Here is a 16,535-nt window from a genome sequence, read left to right on the forward strand (position 1 = left end):
GGTTAATTATTAACATAAAATATTGTTTATGGAACTAAGATACAAAAAATAATTTAGAAATCAAAGTTGTTAAAAATCTGTTGAAGCAAAAGTTTAAAATAGAAAGATTTATTTTATATAAAAATTGCAAATACGAAATGTTTAATAAACAATGGGCTCCATGGGCTAATTTATTTAATGATAACGATTAAATGAAATATATGATGTTAGCTAAGTTTGTTTTTGTCTATGGCTTGTTTGGAGATAGCGGAAAATAAGAAAAAGAAACATAGACCTCAGTATAACCTTATCTCGTCTTCTACCTCTTTCCCCTCTTTCTTATCCTCTCTCTTCTCTTTATAATATCCTAGATTAAACCAATTACATGTATGTATATTTACTACTCTTGTACCCACTTACATTGATGCCTTTTTTGCATATAGGCATGTGTATTTATGTGTGAATCTATGTATGTACATATGTGTATGTATCGGAGGACATCCGGGTACGTGTGTACGTATTTGTTTGTGTGTGGATATCTGTGTTGTATATTTATTATATGTACAGCAGTGATTTGGGGCTCCCATCACTGACACTGCTATTTTTGTGATCTGGGACAATAAAAAAAAAAAAAAAAAATTTTTTTTATTAAGAATTAAACGAAATTCTAACCGCCCAAACAAATCCCCAACTCCCCCCCTCCCCCCTCCCCCAAAAAAAAACAAACAAACAAACAACCCACACAAAAAAACACCAAAAAAAAGCACCCCCCCCCACCCCCCCATGAAAGAACTATAACATGATCTACGTCTCGCGGTTTATGCTGGATGAAGTGTGTGCCATCACGAAGTTAACAAGCGATATGCTGTAATATTGGCTCGATTAAAATATCTAGCAGTTCTCTGAGGCGATGCTTTGAGCAAGGTGGACCTGTACCTCCAGGCCTTAGCTTTTAAGTGTTTTGGACAAAGTATTTTCACATATTATTCTGTGAACTGTCCTCTGTTTCTCGGCTCTTGTGAATGTTTGGAAATCTGTAGTAGGTTCTAGTTTTAACTTTAAATTCCGTAAGGTAGTCGTATTCTTTGTTCAAGATACATCCAGGGTATTTAGATAAACAAATTTGGATGATGTACCCATTGGGCCATTTCTTGTTCCAGCCAGTACACCACGACTGGTATATCAAATGCCGCGATATGTACTATCATATCTGTTGGATGGGGCGTATAAAAGATCCCTTGTTATTAATGGAAAAATGTAAAGGATTTTCTCTGTAAGACATGTCAATACATGTATTACTAAATGTTTGACATCCAATAGCCGATGATTAATAAATCAATGTGCTCTAGTGGTGTCGTTAAACAAAACAAACATAATTTTTGTTTCTGGAATGTTTTAGTAATAATCTTTGTCCATAATTTGTTCGATTTCTTTTTGTCTGTAATAATGTCTGTCCATTATTACAATAATAATTACTATTACCGGGCTGTGTTCCAAGTACCTGCCAGTCTTGTGTCCGACGGCTTGACCACTATACCACCGAGACAGATGCCTTTACTTTGAAATACTGGAACAGACAGATTTATTCATATCTTCTAGTTGTTATAATGGAGGTCTCTACCTCTACATTCAGCATATCACGTTTGTATATATGTGTTTTTGTTTGCGTGTGTGTATATTTGATTAAAAAATATTTTATTGCATAAAATATATGTATTTGTATTCGTGTTTACGTATGTAGGTATGTGTGTACGCATGTGTGTGTGTGTATCGCCCGCAAATTGCAGACTGACCACGATGCGTTCTGAGCTATCCAGAAAAGAAGCATAAAAAGGATGCTGTTTAACTCAACCACATGCATGGGGCCTACAATCTACGCAGTCGATCCCGCTTACGCGCATGACACAGTGAGCAGACCTAGCGCTGGCTAGTATGTACTGATGTATGAATATCTATATATTGTATGTATGTCGAGGTTGACTGTTAAATTCATAGGTAGTATCGCACTGGAGCAGGGCATAATTAAATCCTTTCTGGCCTCACAAATTGTCCTATGCCGCTGCTGGGACTCGAACCTGTGGCACCGAATCGCCCGCAAATTGCAGACTGGCCACGATACGTTCTGAGTTATTGAGTCATCCTTGTATGTACGAGTGCATGTATGCATGTATGCATATATGCAAGTATGTGTGTGTGAGTAATTGTGTGTGTTTTATGTTTAATATATTATTTGAAAGAAACGTTTAATGTTATATATGTTTTAAAGGTATAGTATTTTTATTGTTATTAATTAATTTATTAATTTATTAATTTATTAATTTATTATTATTATTATTATTATTATTATTAATTATTATTATTATATTTCGTTTCAGGGCAGTTATTAGAATCCAAGACTTCAAGCCGACTTCCAGGAAAAGATTCATTATGTCGTGTCTGCCTGTTCATGCTGGCTGCTGCTGTGTATTTAACGTGTCTGTTAACCATTCACTCAACACTGCCATAATGAACCCCCTCCGTTATGTAAATATTAACGATCCCTTGTTACATTTTAATAAAACAAATCATTGGATAGTTTTTACATATTGTGTATCCACTGGGCATTTTCCGAGACCGGCTTCGGTGGTGTCGTGGTCAACTAATCCACTGTTCTGGACAGACAGCCCAGAAAGCCGCGATGTGTACCCAGGACAGCGTGCTTGAAATTTAATTGGATATAAGCACGAAAATAAAGTTGAAATAAAAAACATTCTGAGATGGCATGAACAATTATCTACGAGAAGCGCATCGATGTCATTCCAGCTCCATGGTTAATTATTCAGGCAGATTTACGGTTCCTGTCTTTTTCTCTAGTATACATTACATAGTATTGATATTACGACAGTGTCGCGTGCTGTCAATATTTCTCAGTAGCCTCTGTATAACCAGAACATCAATTTTGTTGTTTTGTATACACGAAATGTTCACAATTCCTTGCGATGTATTAAGACACAATCAAAACAAGGTAGTGCTTAATTAATCTGCAGGTGTTTTAGTCGTTGAGTGTGACCCATTTAACCCGTTCCGGCATGTTCTTTAATCATATAACGTCGTTGTTAACAAATGCTTTCAGAAGTTAGATGTACGTTTGTTCCCAATTTGATTTGTTGTTGTTAGAAGCTGGGGCGGCACGTAGCTCACGTAGGATCGATTCCCGTCGGTTGGACCATTGGGCTATTTCGCGTTCCAGCCAGAGCTCCACAACTGGTATCACAAAGGCCGTGGTATGTACTGTCCTGTCTGTGGGATGGTGTATATAAAAGATCGCTTGCTGCTAATCGAAAAGAGTAGCTGTGTGGTCCTTAACCATATGTCCGACGCCATATAACCATGAATAAAATGTGTTGAGTGCGTCGTTAAATAAAACATTTCCTTCCTTTTTGTGTGAATGTGTGAATTACGCTGTTATAGACTGGGAGCCCGAGAGGATCAGCTCAGCTGAGAAGATAAAGTTAAATAAAATAGTTGTCTGAATGTGTGAATTACGCTGTTATAGACTGGGAGCCCGAGAGGATCAGCTCAGCTGAGAAGATAAAGTTAAATAAAACAGTTGTCTGAATGTGTGAATTACGCTGTTATAGACTGGGAGCCCGAGAGGATCAGCTCAGCTGAGAAGATAAAGTTAAATAAAATAGTTGTCTGAATGTGTGAATTACGCTGTTATAGACTGGGAGCCCGAGAGGATCAGCTCAGCTGAGAAGATAAAGTTAAATAAAACAGTTGTCTGAATGTGTGAATTACGCTGTTATAGACTGGGAGCCCGAGAGGATCAGCTCAGCTGAGAAGATAAAGTTAAATAAAACAGTTGTCTGAATGTGTGAATTACGCTGTTATAGACTGGGAGCCCGAGAGGATCAGCTCAGCTGAGAAGATAAAGTTAAATAAAGTTTTTTTATTTTTTTTTGTCTAACAACACCTCAGCACATTTTAAACTATAGCTATTTGGTGTAGACACTTTGTCGAGAGAAACAGAAACCCGCTACCGCCACACAGGCTACAGCTTTATCAATAAAATAGCCGCAAGGGATTTTGTATAAAGTTTGTTTTGTTTAACGACACCACTAGATCACATGGATTAATTAATCATCGGCTATTGGATTTCAAACATTTAGACATACAGTTTTCAGAGGAAACCCGCTATATGTTTCCATTAGCAGCAAGGGATCTTTTATATGCACCATATCGCAAACAGGATAGCACATACCACGACCTTTGATATACCAGTCGTGGTGCATTGGCTGGAAAGAGAAATAACCCAATAGGCCCTCTAACGGGGATCGATCCCAAACCGACCGCTTCGTGGAGATGATCCAGCTCTCCCACCTCCTGGTAGAGATGACCCCGCTCTCGAGCCTCCTGGTGGAGATAACTCCACTCTCCCACCTCCTAGTAGAGATGGCCCCGCTCTCCACCTTCTAGTGGAGATGGCCCCGCTCTCCCACCTCCTGGTGGAGATGACCCCGCTCTCCCACATCCTGGTAGAGATGACCCCGCGCTCTCACCTCCTGGTGGAGATGACCCCGCTCTCCCAACCCCTGGTAGAGATGTCCCCGCTCTCCCACCTCCTAGTAGAGATGGCCCCGCTCTCCCACATCCTGGTGGAGATGACTCCGCTCTCCCACATCCTGGTAGAGATGACCCCGCTCTCCCACATCCTGGTAGAGATGACCCCGCTCTCCCACATCCTGGTAGAGATGACCCCGCTCTCCCACATCCTGGTGGAGATGACCCCGCGCTCCCACCTCCTGGTGGAGATGACTCCGCTCTCCCACACCCTGGTAGAGATGACCCCGCGCTCGCACCTCCTGGTGGAGATGACTCCGCTCTCCCACATCCTGGTGGAGATGACCCCGCGCTCCCACCTCCTGGTGGAGATGACTCCGCTCTCCCACATCCTGGTAGAGATGACCCCGCGCTCCCACATCCAGGTAGAGATGACCCCGCGCTCCCACATCCTGGTGGAGATGACCCCGCGCTCCCACATCCTGGTGGAGATGGAGCGGACAGATTATGGCCCCACTTCTGGTCCCCGCCAGTGGTCCGGTTGTGTCTATCTCACGTTATCCATGAAGGCTTCAGTTGCTGCCCCACGTCTGATTCCCGCCAGCTTTTTGGTTGTGTCTATCTCACGCTATCAATGTAGGCTTCAGTTGCCGCCCCACGTCTGGCCCCCACCAGCAATCCGGTTGTATCCACCTCACGCTATTCATGCAGGCTTCAGTTGCTGTCCCACTTCTGGTCCACGTCAGCGGACAGCTTGTAGGCTGAGACGGTGAATTGGCAAGCTCTGGCAACATTCGGCAGTAATAACTATCAATAAATGAAAAAATAAATCGACAGATACGCCATTAGTGACTCACATCTGTTTATTTTAAAACATTTCACTGAAACAGAATCTGATTTGTAAACGCATCTGGTATAAATTGTAATACTTCCCTACCAATCCACAGACACGGCGGAGCGGGTGTAGAGGATGTGCTGTGCTGTGTGTGTGTGTGTGTGTGTGTGTGTGTGTGTGCTCTAGTCCCCCAATAATTCATCACTCGCCGCGGACGTACTACTAGAAATAAAGTAACTTGTTTTTAAATCTCTGGGTTGTTTATTTTATTTGTTTATTTATATATTTATTTTGTGTCAATCTAATGGTCTTATACAATGCATAATTTCTGTTTTCTATTTTCTTTTGTGAAGGTCTGCAATTTGAAAAAAAGGTACGTATTATCCAAAATTACGTCATAATATACAGAACCTCTTTGAAAGTCCCTGAAACGCTCATACAAGCACGTATGTATCACGGGCTGTCATATTCGATCAGGTTTGTTATCTGGGTTCGTGTAGTGAGGGCTGTTAAACAGTAACACACGCCGAATTCCACTACTGTGTGTCTGGAGGAGATATTAAAGGGGTAAGATATTTAATACTATTAAACGGGGACACACGCTGAATTGCATTACTGTGTGTTTGGAGGAGAGATTAAATGGGTGAGATATTTAATACTATTAAACGGGGACACACGCTGAATTCCACTATTATTAAAAATCTAAGGATGACCGACATGTTAAACGTGTGACATCACAGTTTTCCCGCGTACCCATTCTTCTTTTCAGTTAATTCAAGAATAAAATGACAGGTTAGTGTTTTTAGCAGAGTGACCAAAATGGGAAGTTTATTTTCTTTAACGAATCCACTAGAACACATTGATTTATTAATCATGGGCTATTTCCATTAACAACAAGTTTTTTTCTTTTATATAGACTGCCCATAAGCAGGGTAGCACATATCACGGTGGGGACTGGCTGGAACAGGTGTTTTTAATTACGGATTCCTGTGTAAACTATTTATCTCCAGTGGCAACACATTACAATAATATTATCGAGTAATATTATATGCATATATTGTGTTTGTAGTCTAGTAAAGTATAGTTATTTAACAAATGTAACGATTCCGAAATATGTCACATGCATGTATGGGAGCGGACCTGTAATATATATTTTTTGCTAATATTAATGTATTATATTACTGTAATACATAATTAACTTCTTTATTTCTACCGTGCTACATGATTATATTTAACATGTTTAACTTGCAGTGCAATCTAACAACTCATATACAGGTAGCGATACGTGTACAATACGGGGTGGGTCACTGTATGGAATAGAGCTAGCTAAGACACATTGATTTCCACGCGGTATGTAGAATATAACGTAGTGGTGTGTGTGTGTGTGTGTGTGTGTGTGTGTGTGTGTGTGTGTGTGTGTGTGTGTAAGAAGATTGGCATTTATTATATTGAGCCCTATTGAAGTGGAACTTAGTGGCTTCTGCGGAGTAAGATCAACAAAGTAGTTTACATTCATAAACAGGTATATGGCTGGCCTTATGCGGAATATTTCCGAGAACACACGAAGGAAGTTATACGCAGAATAAATATACAGAACTTCACATACGTTGTTTTCGCTTCCTATTTATTGCACGAGTTTATTTTGCGCAAGAATATATACCACGAGACCGCTACGCGGTCGAGTGGTATGTTCTTTCGCAAAATAAACGAGTGCAATAAATAGGAAGCGAAAACAACCTATGTGAAGTTCTGTATATTTATTACATACCTTCTTTTATGTTTTACAAACACGGTTTTTAATTTAACGTCATAACAACACTTTGTTAAATCTATGATCAAAACTCCTTCCATGGATTCATTTAACGTTAATAATCATACTCTGCGGCAGCCTTGTGTAATGTTTCAAATACGATATGACGTCATTTGTAAATCATATATGACGTATGTAAATAAAAGGCACTAACTGCAGTAAAAAGAAAAAGGGGATTCCCAATTTAAAAGTTTCGGTCCAAATTGCACATATGTGCGATACAGAATAAATTTATTACACGGTTTCAAAAGGCCTTTATCACTATAGTAAGATTGAATAGGTATGTAATAAAGAGTATTTCCGAGAACAGCTAAGGTGTAATTAGAATAAACTACGTTCTAGAGAGTAACTGAGAGGAGTTCTACCACGTTAGCAGAGGATTACTTTGACAGACTGTTTTATTTGTTGTGTGAAAATGTTACTTATTTTAACAACCAAGACGTGTAGTATCATGGTTATTGTACAGGTGTCAAAATACACCTCTCACCATGGACATACTACTGGAAATGAGGTAACTTGTTTCTAAAGCTCTGGGTTGTCTATTTTATTTTATTTATTTGTTTATTTGAATGTTTGGTTTGTGCCAATCTAATGGTAGCAACGGATATGTTAACAGCTCTAAGACTACATGCTCTTCTCTCGTTTAATAAAACCCTTTCTATATGTCAAGTGGGGACGAGGATCACACTCGCTATATTAACAGCTCCAAGATTACCGGCTCTTCTCTCCTTTAATAAAACCCTTTCTATATGTCAAGTGGGGGACGAGGATCACACTCGCTATATTAACAGCTCTACGACTACCGGCTCTTCTCTCCTTTAATAAAACCCTTTCTATTTGTCAAGTGGGGGACGAGGATCACACTCGTTATATTAACAGCTCTAAGAGTACCGGCTCTTTTCCCCTGTAATAAAACCCTTTCTATATGTCAATGACCAGGGTATGGATTTGGGATTTTTTTTTAACTGGTCAATCGGGCCACTCACAGAAAAAAACAAAACAAAAACATTTTGACTCGCCCGTACAAACTTTAAATGGCCCGCGACTGAATTTCGTTAAAAAAGGGAACTTACTTAAATTGCAGTTTAAAAACATGTTACCATAGCATACAAACAATAATAACAACACAAAAGAAGGAAACAGAACTTTTTAGTTTTTTAGTGCCAACCTCACTGCTCAACAAAACTGACTTCTACACAACTCTTCGCTGACGTGTTGCTGTAAATAGAATTTCGTACGGGAAAAGTGGATCTGTGTGTGTGTGTGTGGGGGGGGGGGGGGGGGGTGTGTAGATAGGTATTCCATTTTATTTTGCTTTACGCATTAAAATTATATTGTTTGCTTAAGAGTGACAATAATTATTAAACTACTAAACATTTGTATAGAATGACTCTAAAACAATGCTTAAAACAATCATAATGTTACATGTGTTTGTGATACAGGCGGGGATTCGGGCGGGTGTTCGGGCTCTTTAGCCCCTGTCTTCAAAAACAAAAACACACTCACAGACACACGCAAACACTCACACATACGACAAAAACACACTCACACACAGACGAAAACACTCACGCATACGACACAAACACACTCACACACAGACGAAAACACTCACGCATACGACACAAACACACTCAAATGCACATGCAAATACACTGAGAGACACACGGAAACACGCAAACACACTGACAGACACACACAACCACACTGACAAACACACACAAACACACTGGCAGTCACAAAGACACACACTGACAGACAGACACACACAAACACACTGACAAACACACAAAACACACTGATAGACACACCAATGACTGACAGATACACATACACTGTGACAGACACATACAAACACTCACATATACGACACACTGACATAAACACCAAACACTGACAGACAGACACAAATACTCTGACAGACACAAACGGACACTGATGGACACACCAAACACCGACAGACACACAGACACTGTGACAGACACATACAAACACTCACACATACGACACAAACACACTGACAGACACAAACAGACACCTTGAGAGACACTTACAAACACTGACAGACACACTCACAAACACGCTGACAGACACACACAATCACACTGAGAGACACTCCAAACACTGACAGACACACAAACACTGACGGACACATACGACACAAACACACTGACAGACACACACAAACACTGTGACAGGCACACACATATACTGGCAGACACACACAAACACTGACATATACACAAACACACTGACATATACACAAACACACTGACAGACACACACACACGCTGACAGACACATACAAAGACTCACACATACGACAAAAACACACTGACAGACACACAGACATATACTGGCAGACACACACAAACACTGACATATACACAAACACACTGACAGACACACAAACACGCTGACAGACACACACAAACACGCTGACACAAACACACAAACACACTGACACAAACACACTGACAGACACACACAAAGACTCTGACAGATACACATAAACACTCTGACAGACAGACATAAACACACTGACAGACACACACAAACACTCTAACAGACACAGGGAAACACTCTGACAGACACACACAAACACACTGACAGACACACACAAACACATTGACACACTGAGACACACAAACACACTGACAGACACACACAAACACTGTTGCAGACACACACAAACACTGTGACAAACACACACATACACACTGTCAGATACACACAGCCACTCACACACACGACACACTCCACTACAAGCGTACGAGGTGGGGAGGGGGAGGGGCAACTGCCCCCTAGTGCTGGAGCAAATCCTCAAATTCGAACAAAAACAATGGAGATATTTGAGCACGATTAGCTGGCCTGAAACCACAATATTAGTTGTAATCCAGGTAAAAATGCGTAGTGATTCGTTTGCAACCCTATATAGCTGGGGTTTTTTGGTGGTAATGGAAATATGCCCCCCTTAAACACTTAGAACCTGTACGCTTATGCACACCATGGGGGGTGGGTGGGTGGGTGGAGGGATTGGCATTTACCAACATTGATCATGAACAACTTTAGTAGTAGAACGCAGAAAATGTATTTCAAAACATCCAGTTGTCAACATTTTCACTGACTTCCCTCCCCCCCCCCCCCCCCAGAATTAACGTAAACGCGTTACTGAGGCAGTGACACCTGTTCAGCTAAATTCGAAGTAAAAAGTCGAGATTAAAGTTAGTATTACTTTTCGACAACATCTTCTACATCGTAAAGTGCGACAACACACACACACATACACACGCACACGCACATGCATACACACACACATACATATTATTATTATTATTATTATTATTATTATTTTTATTTTTTTCCAGTTTTGTTAGCAACTAAAATGCAGGTGAAAGTTCCTATTTTACAATCCTAACGTACAAAATATCGCGCCATTTCTCACTACAACCGCTTCGATATATATCATAAACGTTAATTAGAAAATAACAATATTTTGAAATATATTCACACGTGAAATAGAAACATCTACAAGTTACATTCATACTATTCCCGATTTTAAAAATAGTCCCCAGTCAATCTGAGGCACGTTTACCTTTCCGTGTTGGACTTTCCCTCTTCCTGAGAATAGATATATTGATTTGAATACGTCACTGGGCTGATGGATTGTTCTTTGACTTCACAATATAGAAAACGTAGATTATACTTAAAGGTTTTCGCACAGTAAACACATTTCTAGTTTGATATATAGCTGTCCTTTATGATATGATCTTGCTAAGGTGTGTGTGTGTGTGTGTGTGTGTGTGTGTGTGTGTGTGAATTTGTGTGTTTCTATGTAGATTCACTTCAGTTTGTTTGTATGAATTAATTGGTAAATCATGCTTCCTTGGGCATAAATAGTCCATGATTGTAGAGTTCAATTCAAACATGTCACCTTATTAAAAATGTGGCATCACTGACACAACTTATTCTGGTGGACCCTTCATATACAAATACACATGTATATATTGTAAATTCAGCTGAGACGCCACGGACACAGGTTATTCTGGTGAACCCTTCATATACAAATACACATGTATATATTGTAAATTCAACTGTCACGTCACGGACACAGGTTATTCTGGAGGACCCTCCGATCTCACTACACAGTTGACTTCCAGGTTAGAGTTGATTGATACTATAGTTCTTAATTGTGACACATATTATGGTTCACATATTCACTTCCAGGAAATGGTGAAGAATTAAAACAATATGTATGTTAAATGGTAAGCCTTCTGCTTGTATTTTGCCCATGTCATTTTGTAATATTGTGCATTGACCTTCTTGGACATGGGTGTATAGCGCAAGAGACAGCCGGGTTGAATCAGTTAATGAGCCACCTGTTTAATACATAATACAATATACAGATATTTTCGGTCGCCAGGCGGGCGACACGCGATAAGGTTTTGACTTCCCTGCGCTATTGTGACTCCTCATGGCCGATCGGGCTCTTCTCTCCTTCAGTAAAACCCTTTCTATATGTCAAGTGGGGGACGAGGATCACACTCGATATATTAACAGCTCTAAGACTACCTGCTCTTCTCTCCTTTAATAAAACCCTTTCTATATGTCAAGTGGGGGACGAGGATCACACTCGCTATATTAACAGCTCTAAGACTACCTGCTCTTCTCCCCTTAATAAAACCCTTTCTATATGTCAAGTGGAGGACGAGGATCACACTCGCTATATTAACAGCTCTAAGACTACCTGCTCTTCTCCCCTTAATAAAACCCTTTCTATATGTCAAGTGGAGGACGAGGATCACACTCGCTATATTAACAGCTCTAAGACTACCTGCTCTTCTCCCCTTAATAAAACCCTTTCTATATGTCAAGTGGAGGACGAGGATCACACTCGATATATTAACAGCTCTAAGACTACCTGCTCTTCTCTCCTTTAATAAAACCCTTTCTATATGTCAAGTGGGGGACGAGGATCACACTCGCTATATTAACAGCTCTAAGACTGCTGGCTCTTCTCTCCTTTAATAAAACCCTTTCTATATGTCAAGTGGGGGACGAGGATCACACTCGCTATAGTAACAGCTCTAAGACTACCTGCTCTTCTCTCCTTTAATAAAACCCTTTCTATATGTCAAGTGGGGGACGAGGATCTCACTCGCTATATTAACAGCTCTAAGACTACCTGCTCTTCTCCCCTTAATAAAACCCTTTCTATATGTCAAGTGAAGGACGAGGATCACACTCGCTATATTAACAGCTCTAAGACTACCGGCTCTTCTCTCCTTTAATACAACCCTTTCTATATGTCAAGTGGGGGACGAGGATCACACTCGCTATAGTAACAGCTCTAAGACTACCTGCTCTTCTATCCTTTAATACAACCCTTTCTATATGTCAAGTGGGGGGCGAGGATCACACTCGATATATTAACAGCTCTAAGAGAACTGGCTCTTCGCAACTTTAATAAAACCCTTTCTATATGTCAAGTGGGGAACAAGGATCACACTGGCTATATTAAAAGCTCTAAGACAACCGGCTCGTCTCTCCTTTAATAAAACCCTTTGTTTATGTCAAGTGGGGGACGAGGATCACATTCTCTATATTAAAAACTTTAAGACTACCGGCTCTTCTCTCCTTTAATAAAACCCTTTCTATATGTCAAGTTGGGAACAAGGATCACACTCTCTATATTAACAGCTCTAAGACTACCAACCCCATTTAAAGCAAGCTGTTTTAGCGCACGCCTCTCATGGGCAAGAAAGGGTGGGGTTATCTCCTTCAATAAAACCCTTTCTTTTATATAAATTGCATAATTTCCGTGCACCACCACTGGTACATGTGTATCAAAAGCCGTGGTATGGTGCATATAAAAGATTACCTGCTACTAATGAAAAAATATAGTGGGTTTCCTCTCTAAGACTATATGTCAGAATTACCAAATGTTTGACATCCAATGAATCAATGTGCTCTAGTGGTGTCGTTAAACAAAAACAAACAAACACACGCACACATTTATTACAACTTATTTCCGTGCTTATATCCAATTAAGGTTCAAGCACGCTGTCTTGGGCACACACCTCAGCTATCTGGGCTGTCTGTCCAGGACAGTGGGTTAGTTGTTAGTTGGTTAGTAGTTAGGGAGAGAGAAGTGGGTGTAGTAGTCTTACATCTATGCATTGAGTCCTTAAGAACTTGCTATGGGCTGGAGCCGGTACGGGGTTGCGAACCCTGTACCTACCAGCCTGTAGTCCGATGGCTTAACCACTGCGCCGGTTACACACACACACTCACACTCACACACAGACACACACGCACGTATGTGTGTGTATGTATGTATGTATGTATACATGTATGTATATGTATATTAAAGGTAAATGAACCTTCAGTGGTACTTTATTCAAATCAATTTAATAAAAATCATATTTTAAAAAATAAAGAAACAGAAATCTACTCTGATCACTTAGATAACTGATTAATTTTGTGTCTACAAAAGTAGATTTTTACTCTGAGGAAGTAGACATTAGCCTAGAAGTTTGTAATTTGTTAACTACATCAGTGGATGACTTCATGCGTACTTAGTATTGAGATAATGTATTTATAATCCAAGCTACTGAAATCTTAAATTTATAATTTTCCAAAAACCTACCGTAACTACTGTTGTGTTCTTGTTGTTATTATTTTTATTTAGGACAATTGTTATTACAAATAATTATAATTAAAAGTAGTGGACAACATTGTTCTAATCGGTTTGACCTGTACTCATTTATACAGTAATTATTTAAATTATATATTCTGTAGTAGTAGAATGATTTTTGTTGTTGTTGTTTGTTTATTTGTTTATTAAATTAAGTTGTACAGACGTGTATTACAATTTTGACGTTTAGATAACCGTAACCACTGGTGTAAAATTCATCAAAATATCGGCGGGATTATCCCACAGAAGAAGAGTAGGAAAACAACAAACAACGACATTGATATACGCTACGTAATATTCAATTACACAATTTATTAACCACACTGTATAATATTAAATACTTGCTACATTAATATCTACAGTTGGAATAATTTATATATATACACCAGAACATTACTCGATGTCGTAAAATCTCGATGTCGATCAACCGTTTGCTCATGAATATTCAGTAGACTCTCACTGGCTGACGACTCAGTGTCTACGATTTAATCTATCCCTTTCTATATGTCAAGTGGGAGACGAGGATCACACTCGCTATATTAATAGCTTTAAGACTATCGGCTCTTCTCTCCTTAAACAAAAAGCTTTCTTTTTTTATGTACTGCACAATTTCAGTGATCTGGGTTGTTTTTATTTTATTTTTTATTGATTTTTTGTGTGTGTGTGAACGTCTGATGTTTACAAAAAGGTGAATATTAACCAACACTATGCATTAAAATTCACGAAGCCCTTTAAAAGTACCTCACACGCTCGTACAATGTATCACGGGCAGTCATGTTGGATCAGGTTTGTTATCTGGGTTTGTGTAGATAACACTGTTAAACGGGCCACATACTGAATTGCACTATTGTGTTTGTGTAGGAGGTATGAACAAGATAAGATATTTAATACTATTCACTGGCGTTGGAAGCGGGAGGTGGGGGGGGGGGTGTGCTGGGGGGGGGGGGGTGCTGGGGGGGGGGGGTGCATGTGCCACCGCTTGGTAGCATTAGCGATGGTTTTTATATATGTGTACGTGTATGTGTGTGTGCCCTCCCCTTTTTTTGGCACGTTCCTACGCCCGTAGTATTGAACGATGACACGCTGTATTCCACTATTGTGGGAGTAATTTCTCTCATACTGATTTCTTTGATTTCTTTTAAAATCTAAGAATGATGACCGACACGTTAAACGTGCGACGTCACAGTTTTCCCGCGAACCCATTCTTCGTTTCAGTTAATTAAAGAATACAATGACCAGTTAGAGTTTTTAGGAAAGTGACAAAAATTTGACGTTTATTGTCTTTAACCAATAGAACACATTAATTTATTAATCATCGGGTATTTTCATTAACAACAAGGTTTTTCTTTATATATGCACTTCCCATAATCAGGATAGCACATATCACGGCCTTTGATATACCAGTCGTGGGAAACAGGTGTTATTTAGTTAAAGATTCCTGTGTAAACTGCTATTTATCTCCAGTGGCAACATATTACAATTATGCTATTATCCAGTAATATTGTATGCGTATAATGTGGTAACGCGTATATAAATCTCTGTGTTGTTTATTTTATTTTATTTTATTTATTTGTTTATTTGAATGTTTGGTTTGTGCCAATCTAATGGTAGCAACGATATGTTAACAGCTCTAAGACTACCGGCTCTTCTCTCCTTTAATAAAACCCTTTCTATATGTCAAGTGGGGGACGAGGATCACACTCGCTATATTAATAGCTTTAAGACTATCGGCTCTTCTCTCCTTTAATAAAACCCTTTCCATATGTCAAGTGGGGGACGAGGATCACACTCGCTATATTAACAGCCTCGGCCGGCTCCTCTGTCCAGGACAAGAACGGGCGGGGTTCTCTACTTCAATAAAAACCTTTTCTTTTATATGCACTGAATAATTTCCGTGATCTGTTTTCTTTTGTGAAGCCGTTGAAAAATTACGTATTAACATACATAACCCGTTTGAAAGTGTCTGATACGCCCATACAAGCACGTATGTATTACGGGTTGTCATATTCGATCAGGTTTGTTATCTGGGTTCGTGTAGTGAGGGCTGTTAAATGGGACACCCCCTGATACTGATACTGATCCCTGTGATTTCTTGCGATGTGTAACTGGAGGTGTGTGTGTTTGGGGGTAGGGGGTGGAGGGTCCTCTGCCCTCGACATTTCGACTTCAACATAGGAGATGGGCTGTTAATCGGTGCATCGTACAAAACCAGCTACATATCTGAGAGGTTAAAAATGCATATAATCTCAAGCTTAACAAAACGTGGGGTTTGTTTGTTTGTTTGTTTGTTTGTTTTTTGTGTTTTTTTGTAAACTGTACAGGCAATTCCAGTCAACCATGACGGTGTCTTTTTAAATTGAAATGACATCAAACTTGAATAGCGTCATTTTTGACATCCTTACATAAAAACAAACTAATGCTTAAATTGTTTTTGTTTTCTGAATGATGGACAGCTTTCAATGTAAAGTTGCTGTTAAAATGAATACATATGTCGATTATGGAGTGTCACCGTAATACGTTTGCTTAAATGTCAATAAACGTAACGCCGTGACTTTGATTAATTTACATCTATAGTCCGTACGAAAATGTTAACAACTACGAACAATTGCTCTCCAACCTTTATTTTTCATTAGATTTTACTCACATTTTATCCAGACAGAAATTTAGGAAAAACC

Source organism: Gigantopelta aegis, chromosome 7 (assembly GCF_016097555.1).
Source record: "Gigantopelta aegis isolate Gae_Host chromosome 7, Gae_host_genome, whole genome shotgun sequence".
NCBI lineage: Eukaryota > Metazoa > Mollusca > Gastropoda > Neomphalida > Peltospiridae > Gigantopelta > Gigantopelta aegis.